This window comes from Dermochelys coriacea, chromosome 1 (genome assembly GCF_009764565.3).
Source record: "Dermochelys coriacea isolate rDerCor1 chromosome 1, rDerCor1.pri.v4, whole genome shotgun sequence".
Taxonomy (NCBI): Eukaryota; Metazoa; Chordata; order Testudines; family Dermochelyidae; genus Dermochelys; species Dermochelys coriacea.
In genome coordinates, this window is record NC_050068.2 from 127,937,047 (window position 1) to 127,954,669 (window position 17,623).

The window sequence follows — 17,623 nt, forward strand, 5'->3', positions numbered from 1 at the left end:
GGGTATAGCATGATAGCAAAAGCACTGGACGGAGATGGAGCTAATTGTATTAAATGGGGATGGGTAAATTGGTTTGGAAATAATCACTCCCTCCCTGTGGTCCAGATCCCTTTTAAGAGCAGTTACTCACTCCCTTGTTCTATTCATTCCCTCCTTCCCTTTATCTTGGGATATGCATTTAGTGGAATAGGTAGAACTCATGTTTTCTGTTGATCAAGTGCTTTATGGAGTTGGGAAGTGCCATGCATTTAGCTTAGTTGAGAGGTGTGAAGAACTCTTACCAGAATATAAATTCCGTATCAATATTATTATTTTTAAAATGTTTTTCATATTTTTGAGGAAACTAGAATACTAATGAAAATAGGTACAAGTAAAATAGCATGCATTATTATTATTAGTTAATTATATGTATATAGCAGCAGATTAGCAATACTAGGGACAGATAGGGCAAGACTCTAAGTATTCTCAACTCCCATAAAAATAATGGAGAAGAAAAAGCACTCATCAGATCAAGTCCCTAGACTGCTGAAATCTGTCAGAAAAAAACTTATGACCTTTATTTATGCACCTTTTATTGTGTCACAGAAAGCAAACAGAGCATCTTAATCTCTGCTTCTTAGCTGAAAACTGTCCAAGAAGAATGAAATTATATAACATGACACAAACATTCAGAGAAAAAACAATAACAGAATGAACAGTGAACTGATGTGAGTGACATTCCTTCATCCCAAGTGACGGCATCAGTCTGGAATTGTCTGTGTAAATAATCTAGCATCTGTGCTTCCATATTTCATGATTCTTAAATCATAAACAAATTCATTCTTAGACCTAAAAAGCCTGATTAAAATAGCCTATGAGGCAAAGAAGTAAGGATGGGAGAATGTTGAAATGTTGATGGTTTGTGAAAAAATTTGGCAGCTTTTAAGAAGATATGGCTTTGGTGTCTGCAATTTCTACACTGTTTAGCTGAGTGCGAAGCAGAAAAGAGCGTATATGGGAAAGACTTGCTCTCCCTGGCACCAAGTTGTTTAAAACAATAATGTAGGGCAATGTCTTACCTTAACCCAGCCTCATGTGTGGCATTCTGGGGATAAGGAGCAGAGACCACTGTGGTTCTGCTGAATGGGATCAGAATACCACTGACCTGTGCAGCAACACCTTCCTTTTATCAGTGGCAAATCAGCAGAACAGGCCAAGGGCACAAATTAATTCTTCTCTTCAGTTAATCTGCAAGGAGCAGGGACTCAGGAGAGGAGCTACTGAACTGCTACTGAGGCATCAATCCAGATAAGTGAAGAAGATAGTCAAAAGCAGCAGCGCACCTTTCTGGGCCTACTGGTTAGGATAGAGAAAGACTAACTGTAATGCTTAATTACTGATGTACACTGCTGAATGCTCTCTGTAAAATGAAATTATTTAAAATATTTTTTGTGAATATGAGAGTTGTAAAATCCTTCCTCCATTTTTAACCCCTGCCATTCCCTAAGTAATTGCAACATTTCTTTAACAGATATTATTTTACTGAGAATTCAATAGCATTGTGTTTTCTAACTAAATAGGCATAATTTTATATATTATACTATAACATACAAACTTTCATAATTATGTCTTTTGGACCAGATCCTCAGCTGCTATAACTGGATGAACTCCGAGGTCAGTGAAGCGACCCTTATTTACATCAGCTGAAGATCTGTCCATTTCTGTATCAGACCAACCTACCAGTGCATTACTTTTTCTGATTTTAAGTCTTCCACATCTCTTTCTCTTCTTACTTTTCTGTGAGACCTGATATTATACCTGACTCAAGGTACTGCAACTAAACCATCTCCCTGCAAAAGGCCCTGGAATACTTGTTGGTATGATGGCATGCTGGCCTGTATCCTTTTGGCTGGTGTCTTGCCTGGGATGGTTCTTACTAACTCTCCCAGTGACCGTCAGTTATTTTTGTACATGTATTGTCCTAAAGGGGAAAACAAATCCACACACCTCTAATTCCTGATGTTAGAAGCACAGGAAGGGTTACCTAGCAAGGTAGTGGAATTTCCTTCCTTAGAGGTTTTTAAGGTCAGGCTTGACAAAACCCTGGCTGGGATGATTTAGTTGGAGTTATGTCTTGCTTTGAGCAGGGGGTTGGACTAGATGACCTCCTGAGGTCCCTTCCAACCCTGATATTCTATGATTCTATGATCTATTTGTCACAGTGCACTTGACATAACTGTTGCTTGACTGTACTAGTCAGAAATTCCAGTGTCCCTGCTCCTCCGACTGATTCCTTGGGTCCTCCAGTTACAAAGCAATTTCCCATCTGAAGGGTAGATTGGGTGACCAGATGTCCTGATTTTATAGGGTCCTGATATTTGGGGATATGTCTTGTATAGGAATCTATTAACCCCCCCAACCACTGTCCTGATTTTTCACACTTGCTGACTGGTCGCCCTATGGGTAGAGAAGGTGTAAACCATCACTTTAATTCCTTCCACTGAGCATTAACAATGATAATATGATAAACAGAACTTTACACCTCATCAACTCAGTTCTCAGTTCCAGTGATTTTAGTTTAGAATTAGTAATTTCAAACAGAAAATTTGAAGTAACAGTGTTGAATTACTTTCCAAATCCCCCATAATACACTCTTATTTTGTTAGGTCTATATATTAGAATGTGTGTGAAGGTAAATACATATTTAACTGATATATCATCTGTATTCATGCTTCTCAACCTCCAGAGTGCCTCCAAGAGTCCACGTGCAGAGTAGCAGGGGTTTTCTAAGTCTAGCACTCCCTTTAGTTTTCATGGTGCCACAATGCTCTGTCAATGTTCATGGTCTAGCCCTCCAACTAGATCACTGCTGAGTCCATTCCCATTTCCAGTGTTAACAGAAAAGCCCAGAAAATAGGAAACTCAAAATCTAACGGCCTTCAAGACCATCTGCTGGCCTCTATCTGGTACTTGCCATTCTTGGCTTCCTATATTCTTGGCATGTATGCTTCCCCTCTTTGTCTGGAACAGTGGTAGGGGAATCCAGGCCCACCCTCTCCACTCTTTCTAATTAGTCTTTTATACTGGTTGCCAGCTGGTCAGCCTTCTCCTTCAGCATCTGCCCTTCTGTGAGGGAGGAGGCATCCTTTATATTGGTTCTCTTCTCCCAACTCCTTCCTAGTGAGAGGGGAGCTTTGCTCTCTCCACAAGCCTTCTGGCCCTTAAAAGGCACCACATCAGGATTCCTTCCCCAGGCACCATCCTCTCCCAGGGCATGTAGGTCACTCTCTATATCTGTTGGACCCTTGTGAACCTTTAAAGGGCCATGCCAGGTGGCAGGGTGAGCTGACCACTAGGCAATATTGCCCTTCATGACAGAATACACTCACACACCATCACATTAGGGTCAAGTGAAGGGTGAATTACTAGCACAGAATCCTGGTTCTTGGCTTGTGACTGACCATAAGAAGGAAGGAATGTCTGTGGTTGCAGCAAAAATCCTCCTACTAAGAAAAATAAAACAAATCAGCCTGCTTCTTTGCAGCTGGCTGTTAGGGGCCCAGAGAAGTCGGAGAGAGGGAGTAAGGAAAATAAGTTTGCTGTCAAGGCCAGTTGCTATTGCTGTGTTCCCTTCACTATGGTCTGTGGATGGCACAGCTGAGGGAAGATGTGGCATCAGCTGTGACACAACTGCTTGAACTCTGTGGATCCTGCTGCTCACAGATCTTAGCTGACTCTACACCATCCTGAAACTGCTTTTTCTTTCTTCAAGCACTCAGCATGAGGTGGGAAGGGAGGGGTAGTTAAGGGAAGAACTTCTCCCAACAACCCTCGTTATAGTACCCGGTCTTGGGGGTGCATAGACCCCATGCTGGCGGGGTGACCAAGGAGGTAATGCAACAATTACCCACTCGTGCTGATACGCAGTTTCACAGCAGCTGGGAGAATAAAAGAGCGGTGATGCTGACGGGTGGTGTTGCTGCCAGAGGAGCAAGTAAGATGGAGAAGGAAAGGCCTGCCAGCAAACTGTTGAGAAGCAATGCAGAGAGCATGTGATAGGGGAGGGATGGCCAGATCTACAGGCTGAAGAAGCCTACAGAAACAAGGGAGATAGGAAGGAGCTCAGGCACAGCAAGAGGAGTTGGTCAGGCTTGATTTAGTCTGGTTTAAGAGTCCTGAGCTGAAATCCCAGGGTGTGTGTGGGCCTGGGTTCCCCTACTAATTCCTAAGACTTAAGAACCAAAGGGACCCACCTCAGGACCATGACCAATTCATCCTGCCAAGTATAAGGGGAAACTACACCCTCGTGGGACTGAGGCTAAAACCCTTTTTAGCCCAGAATGGGACTACCATAGAGATTCAGGCAAGAGGAGATGACTAACCACACTGCCTGAGCTAATGGACTCTGCATCACTTCATCTGACCAAATGGGGTGTTGTTGCATCAGTTCACACACCCTCACTCGGCAGCACCCACAGAAGTAGAACATGCTCCCCATAGTAATACCCAGCAGTATTCTCCCACAGGAACTGAGACCCAGATCCTCAAAGGTATTTAGGTGCAAAACTCCCAGACAACACAGGCAGCACCTATGCTGTGTGTATTTGGTGTAATTTTTACTGTACGTTTTAATATAGAAGCTACAACCATCACAGTCTCTGGATGTATTTACTTTATGTTAAAAGTCATCCCCAAACTGAAAATTTACAGCTGTGAAGAAGAGTTGGGTTGGGGTTTGTGACAAGACACAGAGGCTGTTTCTGCAGCAGAATGGGGAGATAGGTTGAGAATTTCTCACACAGAATTTTTAAAAAAACATGGCTAGCCAGCTTGTAGAAAGTTTTGACTGTGCTATAGCAAACTCTGATAATTACTGAAGTTGCTGTGCTTGACTACCATGTCCAGTTTGGAGACTGTCATATGCTGTTATTCATGCAGTGACTGTGATGAGATCATAAGCAAAAGACCAGTTTGTTTTCAAACTAAAAAGAAAAGAGTAGATGGAGTGAATTGGCTGTTTGAAATATTTTGATCCTTCTATATTTCATCAGGGAAAATAATGATGTCAAAACCTATGGAAAATCTTCCTTGAGAAACCTCTTTCTGTTTCTTCACAGGGTCACCAGGAGAACAATAAACCTTCATCATGTTTGCCCTTTAAAAAAAAAAGAAGAAGAAGCTCAATAAGTTGTTTACCACTGACTTATAGTAATGAAGAGTCCTGCCTGTGTCATGTCCCAATTGTTCTAACAGTGGAAGGCAACAGTTCATTTGTGAAAGATTATAGAGCATAGGAACAAGCCAGCACACTGGGTTGTTTTTTTTTGTTTGTTTGTTTTTTTGCAGTGTGTTCATTGGGAACCTCTTTACAGTTTAATTTGCAGCTACAAAGCAGGGCAGCTAGCACATGTCTACAGAGTTGTTGAAATTTATGCAGGCTGGCTACTCAAGTTTGAAGTGACAGTGGATTTAATAAAGGGCATTGATGCCTCTATTTTGGAAAACCCTGACAATTTTCTGCAGGTCGAAGAAACCTGTGTTAGGCACTGGGCTACCAAATACACACTAGCAGGGTAATATTGTTGACACAGCAACAGATCAATATTTTTTTCAAAATAGTAGGTTTCTGCAGTTGCCTTTACAACATGATCAAGACATTTGCACTGCAAGACCACAGTATTTCCTTCTTCTCAAATAAAGCAGTGGCATGAACTTATAGGAATGACCATCTCTCCAGTCATTACTCAAGCAAAGCTGCCCCCTAAGGTCATATTTGAAATCAATGAGAGTTTTGACTGAGAAGAGCTACATGAGTGGGTTCTTATTGTTTGCAAAGACAAGCAATAACTGACTTGTTGACTGATCAACTTATCAGATACAGGTGGTAGCACTATCCAGCGAAAAGGAAGAGACTCACCCACAGCATGACAGCAATTCTATCACTGGCTAAGTAGTGATGCCATTTTTCACAAATCTCAATGAGGTTTCCCTTGTTCTTCCTCTCCTTACTAGTAAAGCTGAGTTAATATTTAGCAAAGTCAGAAAACAAAACCATCATCTGTGACTGCAACAAAATGTTAAAATCACTTCCAGCATCAAAATGAATAAGGATCTAGGCTTCTTATTATAAGGCAGTGCAAAGAAATCTGGTAAGGTAAGCAGCCAAAGACAGCTAAGTCTATAGCTGTGTATAGACAAAGAGAATTTAGGGTGGTGTTATGCTATTTTCTGATCACTGTTCATTGAATCAGTAATAATAGTTAATATGGTGAGTTAAAGCAGAAATTACTTTCAGGGTAATGCACAATGGTTTTTTTCCTTGTTTAATTTAGAGAAATAATAAGCATCACTGATCCATATAATCTGAGAGGTAATCATGTCCATTTCTAATAGTGTTCATACACTATAGAGGCAGTTTCCAACAGCGTAACAATTTGTTTATCCCATATTTAAATACAAAGAAAATATTAAAAAAAGAACATAGAGCTGACATTAATTCAACACATAGACTTGACATATCGGGCTGCTCCACTAATGGAAATGAGGCAGAAAATGTAATTGCATTGATACAGTACATCACAGCTCTTCTAATCGTCAGTGGACCTAAAAAAGGTTTGAGGCTCAGATTAGTACCCAAAGTTTAAATGCTTAAATAAATATCACCTAAAGCATCAAAACCTGAGGAACATTCTGGTCTCACAACAGTGTTATTCTGGAGTTTGGTGGTTGTCACTGGAAATACTCCAGGTTCTTGAGGATACGTGATATAAGAGAATGACCCCCTTGAGTTTCCGAAAATGGGGGACAGAAATCTCACAGGAATAGCCCCCTCTAACATTTTTTGGCACTTCTCCTTCCAGTTCCAGCTGGAAACAGAAAGAAACACATGAAAGACAAATAGTATGGAAAATATGTTATCCATTAATTGCTAAATAGATAATAGGAGATTCACTCCATGTTTGGTGGTTGTCAGGAAGCTTGGGTTCGTTTTTATTTTTAACCAAACTAGTTTGTCTATTACTGATAATCAGCTCATAAAATATATTCACTCAAACTCAGACTGGGCTGCCTTGTATTAATTTTTCAATCTGATACCTTCATTTTTGGGTTGGCCTCCATTTTGATTTTGCTCTAAGCCAGAAGAGAGAAATAATAGTGAGCACCATTGTGATTTCATTGACAATAGCTGCCACATAATGGTGCTTCCTTGTGTTCACTAAGTCTGCTGCAATTTGGCAGGTCCCACAGGCACCAGTTGCCACAAAGTCATCAACCAGGCATTAGTTAGCAAACAATATTTATTTGTGTTTTTGACTGCCTAGCAAACAACACTAAAACATATTTCCACTCTGGGCGGAGAACAGGAGCAGCAATAAATATGTCTCCATCAACACAGGAAGAGCAATTGAATGGACAGCCCCATCTAGGGGCGAGCAAAGAATCCCACATAGGTCAGTGGGCATCCAGACCCACCAAGGATGACCTGAAACCAGTGGAAACCAGGGGGACAGTCCAAGGCTCACCAAGGAGGACTAAAAACCAGCAGAATCCATAGATCAACTTAGCCCAGTGAAGATGGGCAGAGTCCATGTGTCATAAGCATAGGTTGAACCCAGCATCTGAGTCTCACCAAACAGGAGATAAGTGCAGAGATGCCCAGGTGCGGTGTCCAAACTGCACTGAGGATGAGCCAAGCACACAGGAGCCTAGGGGGCCATTGGTCATTTTGGAGTCCATCATCATTGGGTGGAGCTTTTCAGAGTACCAGTAGTTTTATTTTTTTTTCTGAAATGTGATCTCTGATAAACTGCAATAGTCTAGAAAGAATTACAGCCAACAATTTAAAACATTGTACAGAAAGAAAGTATAAAAATAATAAAGGAAATTGTTACCTCTTGAAAAAAGGCTTGAAAAAAATGTTAAAAGCAAGGGATTTAAAGCTTTTAAAACTAAAAATTGCAGTAATTAGCTAATCTTGGCAAGGTGTGTTTGAATATGTAAAGTTCAGTATAAATGCTAAATATTATTAGGCCAAATGGTGAACCTATGCACTAAGCTTTTATTCAGTTCCTTCTAAAGAAAACATCAATTAATTTTTCTGGACATTTGCCTAAGTAAACAGTGAGCAAGGATTTGGTGTCTGCTGGTGACCTGAGTTTTGCAGGCCCAATATTTTTATTATATTAATTTGCTGGGGTAAAATTCTCCTCGAATGTGTATCCTGTGCAACCCCACTGTACAGCCAAATGTCAAGATGTATTTTGTTTGACCTGACGCGATTTGTTTGTTTCATTTTAACAAGAAAAAATGGGGAAAAAATATCAAGTTGGGTCAATCTAAAACAAATTCCACCCCCCCACCCTTGATTTTTTGGTTTGGCCATGAAACTCAAAAAATCAATTACTCTCAGCTCTACTTAATACTGTTGCATCTCACACATTTGTTCAGATGTCTCTCTATTGTGGCTCAATATCCAATAATTACTGTCACCCCAAAGCCTGTGAGATTTAAATCAATCTCTTTTTACTATCTTATCTTTTTTGAAGCCATCAGTTGTGTTCTATATTTGAAAGACTTTGCCAGAGGCTAGTAGTCTATTTTACTTTTACTCAAACAATTATCTCTCCTTTTCACTCTTTCTCTTTCTGTTTCTTTACTTCTCTTGATATCTCACTAGATTTATGGTATGTTCTGCTGGGACAAAGACATTAAACCTGAAACAAGGAAACAAGGAAGTGTGTCCCTTCCAAGTTATTTTAAATGCTTTAAAAGTTACTTTAAAGGCCACAAAGATGAACTACCTTTCTCTTGAATAATAACAAAGTACCTGAGCCATGCTAGATAACACTGGAAAAAATACTGTAAAAAATGAGAGAGCCATGAAGAGGAAACCCCCTATTGAAGGATGGTCTCCTCTTTAAATCATAACTACTAGGAATTCAAATGCTGGAGATACAAGGAAATTAATGACAAAGCACCTGAGAAATTTGTTAGATGTTTATTCTAATTAAGAGTTTAAGAAATCTATATTGTAGTACCTTATGCTAAATGATGTATTGGACCCAATTCTGCACTCAGACACCTGTAGATCGGGACATAACTCCCTTGCAGTCAGTTGAGCTACACTATGTAAAACTGGCATAATTGAGATTGGAATCAGGCCTAGTGCTGTTATCTAGATTTTTGTGTGTAGACAATGTACATAGAAAGTAAGTCATACTTTACACTGAACCACTTGCATGCACCAAGAATATATATAGTTTTCAGAGACAGATTTTGAAAATTCTGGATTTTCCCAGACAAATCAGAATGACTGGTAGGTGTGCTGGTGGCTTCCCTTCTTCACCACACTTGCCTGAAAATCGAGGGATGATGTGGAGAGCAGGATACCTTGGTGCCATTGTGGCCCTGTGGGAGCAGAGAATAATCTCAGGTGTTGGGTCTCTGATGAGGGTATGAAAAAAAGCTCTGGAGGTGGCTCAGAAGGAGTAACCCAACAATCTCTGCTCCCCTGCTTCCACCCCCAGCCTAGGATAGCTTCTGGAGTGGGGACAGGAGTCTGGCATTTTCCCTACTCTACTGATACTGCCAGCCTCTCTAGTTGCTACAGCCACTGACAACTCCCAGTCTCTTGGGGCCAGTCATAGAGCCAGAGAGGATCCATTGTTTTTTGTTTCTTTGTTTCTTTGTTTGATGATCAGTGGTTCTTCAGCATTGGTAGCACACAGCTGGACATTTGGTTCACAGTCCTCCCAACCCACACTGAGAAGACTTGCAGTTCTCTCATGGCACTGGCCAAAGATTGGAACCCCATGCTCTAAAACAAAAGATAAACAATACTCTCAGTTATATTTTCCCATTTAAATTTTTCTGAAGAATAAATACTTCACTTTAAGATTGGCTCTAATAATTAAACATATAGGGCCAAAGGATGAATTTGGCCTATCCTTGTAGATATTCATCATAATTTCTCTAAAGTGTACAGTACTATGAAATAGTAGACTTACCACTGGAATGTCTCCTCGTGGCTAGGCATGGTATAGTAGCTGTCTCCCCATCTGGTGCAGCTGGGTGACAGCTGGTCTTGTCTTTCAGAGATCCACCTGTGACTTGGCCCTCAGGCCAGAACATGATTCAAGTTCCCCCCTTCTGCAATATTAAAGTCTCCCCAAAAATACTATAGACCCAAAATCTTCAGTAGGACCCCACTCTGCTACTCAGGGCTTATCTTCATACAGCCAGCCCTTTTAGTCAGTCTTCCTGGGCCTAGTCATTATATCCACTGAGAGGATTGTTCCAGACTCTTGCCTGAAACCAGTCTGCCGTCAGAAAGAGAAAAGCAGAGCTCTGCTCTCCTTCCTGCTCAGTCCCAAACTGAGGTAGGTCGTCTCTTTTAAACTCCCTTCTTGACATCTGCTACATGTGTAGCGGGGTGGACCCAAATGAGTCCATATTCTCTCATTAACCACCTTCTTGCCACTATGGGGTTTGTATGCCTCATCACACTCCCTCCCATTCTGGACGGGCTTGGGGTGCTGGTTTCCCTCATGTGCTCCCATCCATCCTGGAAGGGGGAAAGAGAAAAAAATGGCATTGAGATGAGTATTTCTTTCCTTATGTTGAACTTGGAACAAGAAAAGTTGTAGGGACAGGTACCATCTAGGGTTGCCAACTGTCTAATCACACAAACCCAACCCCCCCCCCCTCTTCTGCCCCCTTACCCAAGCCCTGCCCATTCTCTGGGGCCCCCTACCACTCACTACATCCCCCCTCCCTCCATTGCTTGCTCTGTCCCACCCTCACTCACTTTCATTGGGCTGGAGCAGGGGGGTGGGTCACAGGAAGGAGTGAGGGCTCTGGGCTGGGGCCAAGGGGTTCAGAGTATGGGAGGGGGCTCTGGGCTAAGCCTGGGGCAGGGGGTTAGGGGTGCAGGAAGGGGTGTGGGTTGCAAACTCTGGGAGGAAGTTTGGGTGCTGGAGGGGGCTTAGGGCTGGGGGCATGGGTTGGGGTGCGGAAGGGAGTGCAGGCTCCAGGAATGGGCTTAAGGCTGGGGCATGGGATTGGGGTGTGAGAGGAGGTGAGGGATGCAGGCTCTGGGAGGGAGTTTGAGTGCTGGAGGGGACTCATGGCTGGGAGAGGGGGTTGGGCTGCAGGAGGGGGTGCTTGGTGCAGGTTACGGGTGGGGGCTCAGGGCTGGGGTAGGGGTAGGCGGTTGGGATGCGGGAGGGAGTGAGGGGTGCAGGCTCCAACCAAGTGGCACTTATCTTGGGCGGCTCCTGGTCTGTGGTGCGACAGGGCTAAGGCAGGCTCCCTGCCTGTCTTGTCCTCACACCATTTCCCAAAGTGGCCAGCACATCTCTGTGGCCCCAGGGGCAGGGGAGGGGTTGTCATCTCCCCGTGTTGCCCGTGCCCTGAGTGCTGACTCTGAAGCTTCCATTGGCCATGAACTGTGGGGGTGGAGCTTGCCTTAGTCCTGCTGCATTGCAGACCAGGAGCCACCCAAGATAAGAAAGGCTAGGGAGCTCTGCATGCTTCCCCCTCCAGGCAGTATTCCCAGAAGTGGCCAGAACATCTCTGCAGCCCCGGGTGAGGTGGGGGGAGGGGATTCCACGCACTGCCCCTTCCTGCAGGCACCGCCCCGGCTGTTCCCATTGACTGCAGTTCCCAGCCAATGGGAGCTGCGGAGTTGGTGCTCTGGGCACAGGCAGCATGTGGAGACCCCTCACATTCCCCTCACCCCCCAGGGGCTTCAGGGATGCGCTGGACACTTCCGGGAGCAGCACGGGGCCATGACAGGTAGGGAGCCGCCTAAAATCTCCCGGTTTGGCTTCAGTAGCCTCTGGGAGACTCCCGGAAAAACCAGGAGGGTTGGCAACCCTAGTACCATCTCATGAACTGTTGTCCTTCATGATGTTCATCCATCTAATTAGGGACATGGTCAGAAACCAGGATAAACATTGTCCCAGTAAGGTAGTAGCAGAGCACCTCCATGCACCTAACTAAGTAGGCCCTCACTCAGGAAAATAGTTTCCTGCTCAGATAGATAATGGTATGCTCTTCCCCGTTCATCTCCTTGGACAAGAAAGCCCCTAACTTGACTTCTGCAGCATTCATCTGGAAGATGAACTGTTTGATGAAGTCCATGTGTGTAAAATAGGTTCCCTACCAAGGTGACCCTTAAGGGTCTGGAAGGCCTTTCTTGCAGGCCTCTGACTAGCAGACCTTTCTAGGACTGCTTTCTTTAAGAAGATCTGAGAGAAGGGCCACAATGGATGAGAACCCAGGTACAAATTGGCAGTTATAGCCCATCATCCCCACAAATAGTCTTCCTGCTTCTTAGAGGTTGAAGTAGACTATGCTTGCAAGTCCTGGATCTTATCTACATAGAGTCATACTTGTCTCTTCCATAATTTACACCCCAAGTACTTTCTTTCTTCCTTGCCTTTATGACATTTTGTAGACTTTGTCATTAATTCAGCCTCCTTTAGGTACTGGAGGACAGCCACTACCTACTTCATGTGGTCTTCCTGATTTTCGTTATAAATAATGTTGTTGTATAGGTAAGTACAGCAATACCATTGTGAGGTTTAAGGAACTTGTCCATAAGCCACTGAAAAAGTCCCTGGAGCCTATGAAGGCCAAAATGCCAAGGTTTTGAAATGATATAGCCCAAAAGAAGGTGCAAAGGCAATTTTTTTTTTAATGAGAGACTGAAATGAGAGGGATTTTTCAATACCCCTTTGTAAGGCCTAAGTGGTAATATATGAGCCTCACCCAGTGGGGTATTCGTATACATAGGGTATGGGATATGCATTACATTTTCAGATAGCATTGATTTTCCTGAAGTCTATGCAGAAGTAAGTTGTACCATGTTGTTTGGGCACTAAGACAATTGGGCTTCCCCAGTTGTGACTCACTATGTGACACTTCAATCACTCTGGGCTACAGCATGGTCTGGAGCTCTTGCTTTAAAATCTCCCTTATTTTCCTGGAAAGAGGTCAAAGCATTTCTCTGATTTGTTGTCCTGGTTCCATTTGTGTATTGTGGGAAGCCAAGTGTATTCACCCTGGCAGAGCTGAAAAGACTGTAGAGAATACAGCTTCCAGATATTGGACTTGGGGTCTTCTAATTGGCGAAGAGATTCTCCCTAACACATATGGTCCCAGTGGTCAAAATGTTGAGTATTTGTGTGCCCAGTTTCAAATCTGGAGGGTGAAAGGCTATAAATAATCCCTCTTGGTCTTTTCCATAACTTCAAGAGGTTCACAAGGTAGATCTATTTAGTCTTTCTTTTATCAGGGTTTCTAATTTCATAATCTACTGGGCCTCCCTGCTATATAACTTCATAGGGGCCCTGCCATTTGGCCAACAGTTCTGACTCTGTGCTAGGTGTTGGGATTCAATCTGAGACCCTTTTCTTTCAGATTATCCAGAACATATTGTGCAATTCTGAGACAGTGCTTCATCCAGTTCTCTGGTTAACGTTTTCTTGTACTATATATCAGATCTCTCTACGAAGAGAGCAAAACAAAAACATTTCTCAAGCAACTGTGATGCACTGTTGTTTCCCTGGTTTGTAAATCCATATTGCTGAAAGGAAAACAGGAAATGGGATTATAACCAAATCACGTTGTTTCTTACAAAGAAATGTGTTAATTAGCATTTTAATTGAGGACTTCAGCACTGCGAGCGGTACATTAGGTTGTTCTCAGCAGCACACTGCTGTTTTATATTGAAATGCCCAATAAATTAGTATCATGTTTAATGACTTACTCTACCTAGTTATACTTATAAACATGTGAAAAAAATAAGCAAGAGATTTGGATAGCTCAGAGCAAATCACCTTCCACTGCCTCCTGGAACACCAGGATTTTCAGGGACATTGTGTTCCCAGCCTCCAGGTGAGACTCAGTATTCTTATCCTTTGCTCTGACATGTGGCATCTTAGTAAATTGTTCTCTTAGTAAAGAGTCAAATGTTTAAATCCATCTCTCCTTACTCTCACAACACTGTCTCCAATCCAGCCCACCTCTTTACCCTTTGAAATGCCCTACCCTTAACAGATATACATCATCTATGGGATCTCAAGATAAGACCTCTCTCTGACTAGTTATTCTAATCAAAATTTTGGGTTACTTTAGGCAAAAGATGCCACAGGATTAATTTCCTCAACTTCCAGCATTTGAACACAGCAGCCAACTTAGCAATGTTATCAAAGCAGCTGAGACTCAGATATATTTTGATAAAAATAGGAGGCCTGTTCACAGTGAAAAGAAAGGGATGTTAAGATAAAAGTTTTCTAATGTAAATACAGATTCAATTGTGTTGGTTCTCAATGTGATACTTAATACATACTAAGCAAAGCTTTATTATGGTGATAGACTTGTAGTCCTTATTCAGGAATATCTACCATTACATTTAATGGAATTTATGTCTGAGTAAGGACTATAGGGTTAGGTCCTAGCCTCTCATTGAGTGCCAGTAAAAGATATTTCCTGTTCCCTCAAAGGGAGTGGTTTATTTGAGAATATATCAACCTTTGGTTTGTATGCAGCAGGAAAATAATTTCTAGAATGATGGTTAAAAGTTTATATGTCATACTTAAAAAGAAAAGGAGTACTTGTGGCACCTTAGAGACTAACAAATTTATTTGAGCATAAGCTTTCATGAGCTACAGCTCACTTCATCGGATGAAAGCTTATGCTCAAATTTGTTAGTCTCTAAGGTGCCACAAGTACTCCTTTTCTTTTTGCGAATACAGACTAACATGGCTGCTACTCTGAAATATGTCATACTTCTAATTTATAATTAATAAATGGTCACACATTGTAGCAACGCGCATGGAACTTGGAGGGAGTAGCACAGGTTTCAAGAAGGAAGAATTTGGATGAAGCACCAGAAAGTGAGTCCATGTGCACATGGCTAGAAAGCTAGCTGTAGCCGTGGCATCTTAGTAAATTGTTCTCTTAGTAAAGAGTCAATGAATTTTCATAAGCATGGAGTCCTTTCATGTTATTATCAAGCATGTTACATGAAATACATACCATTGCAATAGTATAAAACAATATTTATACCAACCAATGATCAAACCAATGTTTTCATCATAATTGAACCATGTATTCTTAGTTACAAAGAGGTTAAGAAGTACCTTCTCATCCCTAGAAGTGGTATGTCCTTAATGAGGTTATGACTGAGGCAAACTGGTGATGGGAAGGAAGGCAGGTCAGCAGCGTGAAGAAGCTTGCACTAACAAAATGTTTGTTCTTATTTGATTCAGTTTTCAGCTGCTTTGTTTCAACTGCTAACAAAAGAGAGAAAATTGCTAAATGATAGGTTTTCTGACAATGGACATCTATCCACAAAGAGATCATCAACTCATGCCACTTACACCAGTGAACAGAGATCAGATAATGACAACTTTCTGTCACAGCTGACCTGAGCTGGATTCACATAAGAAGATTTACACAAAAGAATGTTGCAGCATCTGACAGGATTCTGCATAATGCTACTCTGTGAATCAACCCTTTTTGCTACTTGCACTGGGAAGCTGAGCCAAGACAGCAGAAGCATTAGGTGGACATTTCTAGAGTGATAATCCTCAGTGAAGTAGTCATAATTATGCTTCAGTATTAACATTCCATTAAAATGAATGACAGTAAGTCATACCTCTCTTGAAATTGATTCAGTTAGTTGGTTGCAAACTCATTGAGACACTGCATCAGCTTGCCATTAAAAAAAAAGATAGGGTAAGAATTCATATGTTGGCTTCACCAGCTTCCTAATCTCCCAGGTACCTTATTAATAAACTGGGATACAACCCTTACATCATTGGTACAATTCATTGTGGGTTGTTGTTTTATTTTTGGGGGCGGCGGGGGGGAGAAGGGCTTATAGTTCATTAATAAAGAACCAGTATAATTCTGCTCATCTATTTCTTTAACATGCACCAAGAACGCAGCATTGCTTGAGACATTTATTTATTGTATTATTTATGAATAACTTAAAATATTTTCATATTTAAAAATGTAGTCTAAGTTATTCACATTAACTAATTACACAAATACCCTACAAACATAAAAGAAAAAAATCACAAGCACAATCAAGTCTACAAATCATAGCTCTGTCTACCAGAGAAAATCAATGAGGTTAATATAATTATTTATAATGTGATTTATAATGAATTTATACATTCAATATAATGAATTACTGCACACTGCATTTGCCTCAGTTGTAAACCCTTCCTAATCTTTACTTCTCAAGAGGCCTTATGTTATTCATATCCTGTGAATTGAATTGGTTACAAAAATGGAAACAAACTACCAACCATTGAATATTCATCTGAATGTTAAGTGAACATGCTTCAACCATTTGTACACTTCTTTTGAGTTTGCTTTTTGTGACTGACTTGAGCAATAAACTTTACCAGGTAAGTCAACAAGCACACATTTGCAGAAAATGAATTTCAAATTGAATTTCAGTATCTGCCCTGGAATTTTATAGGTGGTGGGTTGTTTTTTTGTTGGGGGGGAGGAGAAATCATGAATATTTCAAAAAAAAAATTGTTTACCTTTTTAATCCACATTCAGTTTTGATCAAAATTTTCAGACTAGCTGTAGAAAAGTAATTGGCACTGCTAAATGAGTGGCATACAATCATTAGCTTTGAACCATTAGTCATTTCAAACTAATAATTTATATGTAAAGAAGAAAGAACTTGATATGTGGATATTTAAAAACAGGTTTAAAGGTGCTCATTTTTAACTAAACCACATTATCTTTTAAGGTACAGCAATTTTTTATGTTTTTGAATACTTGGTTGGTGACTAGTGGACTTAGCCCTAGTGGTTAGCCATTGAAGTAAAAAATGAAAAAAAAATAGTGTGTAGTTTTTCAGTCATTCAAGATAATGATGCATATAGCATGGCATGATGAACAAAAGTAAAATTTCTTCATGGGTTTCCTTCACTGATAACAGGATATGACAAAATAAGCATTTTCAAAGTCATACCTGCGTTGGGTCATGTTTTCATTAGATATAAAAATGCTTTTAAAGAGACTGAAACATATATATCTATTACCTAACATTTTAATAAATATAGTTTTGCACTCATGAACATGTTAAATAGGAAGTAATCTTTTCTGCTCAATTAAGCTGTCATGATTTAAAATTTAAGCAAATTGGCAGGAGAAAAGGACACTATGTGCAATATATTGTCTTTATAATGGGGAACACAAGGTAGAAGGAGTACTGGTTATATCAGCAGCAGACAGATAATGTAAAATAGACACTTCAAAGTAGGTTTGTCCTATGAAGTCACAACAAATCTTCACTGAGGGACAGAAGACTCTTAACTGTTGGTATTTTCTGGGTCAACACAAATTAGAAAAAAATCACATTGCCACTTGGACTAGAAAGAGTCAAAATAATTTGCAATTGTACTCATTTTTGTCAGCTTGACCAAATAATGCTGTATCAAATAACACCTTAGGTAGGTAACTCTTTTATAGAAAATTTGAGCATGGGTATTCTTCCTCATGAAAAACTCTCTATTTTAATTCCATTGACTTTGTTATTTTTCTGGAATAAAGTCCATGCCTCCTTATTTATTTGCAAAATGCCTTACTCACTATTGGTGTTCAAGTA

The 17,623-nt window shown here is 41.0% G+C and overlaps 1 long non-coding RNA gene across 1 annotated transcript; it reads right to left on the reverse strand.

Moving 5' to 3' along the window:
• Window positions 1-9,924: 9,924 nt before the first annotated feature.
• Window positions 9,925-15,693, reverse strand: LOC122457684. The gene is made up of 3 exons (XR_006277355.1): window positions 15,647-15,693; window positions 15,129-15,281; window positions 9,925-10,543 (listed from the first exon to the last, which is right to left on the reverse strand). It is a non-coding gene; the product is annotated as an uncharacterized LOC122457684 (long non-coding RNA).
• Between the last annotated feature and the right edge of the window lie 1,930 nt (window positions 15,694-17,623).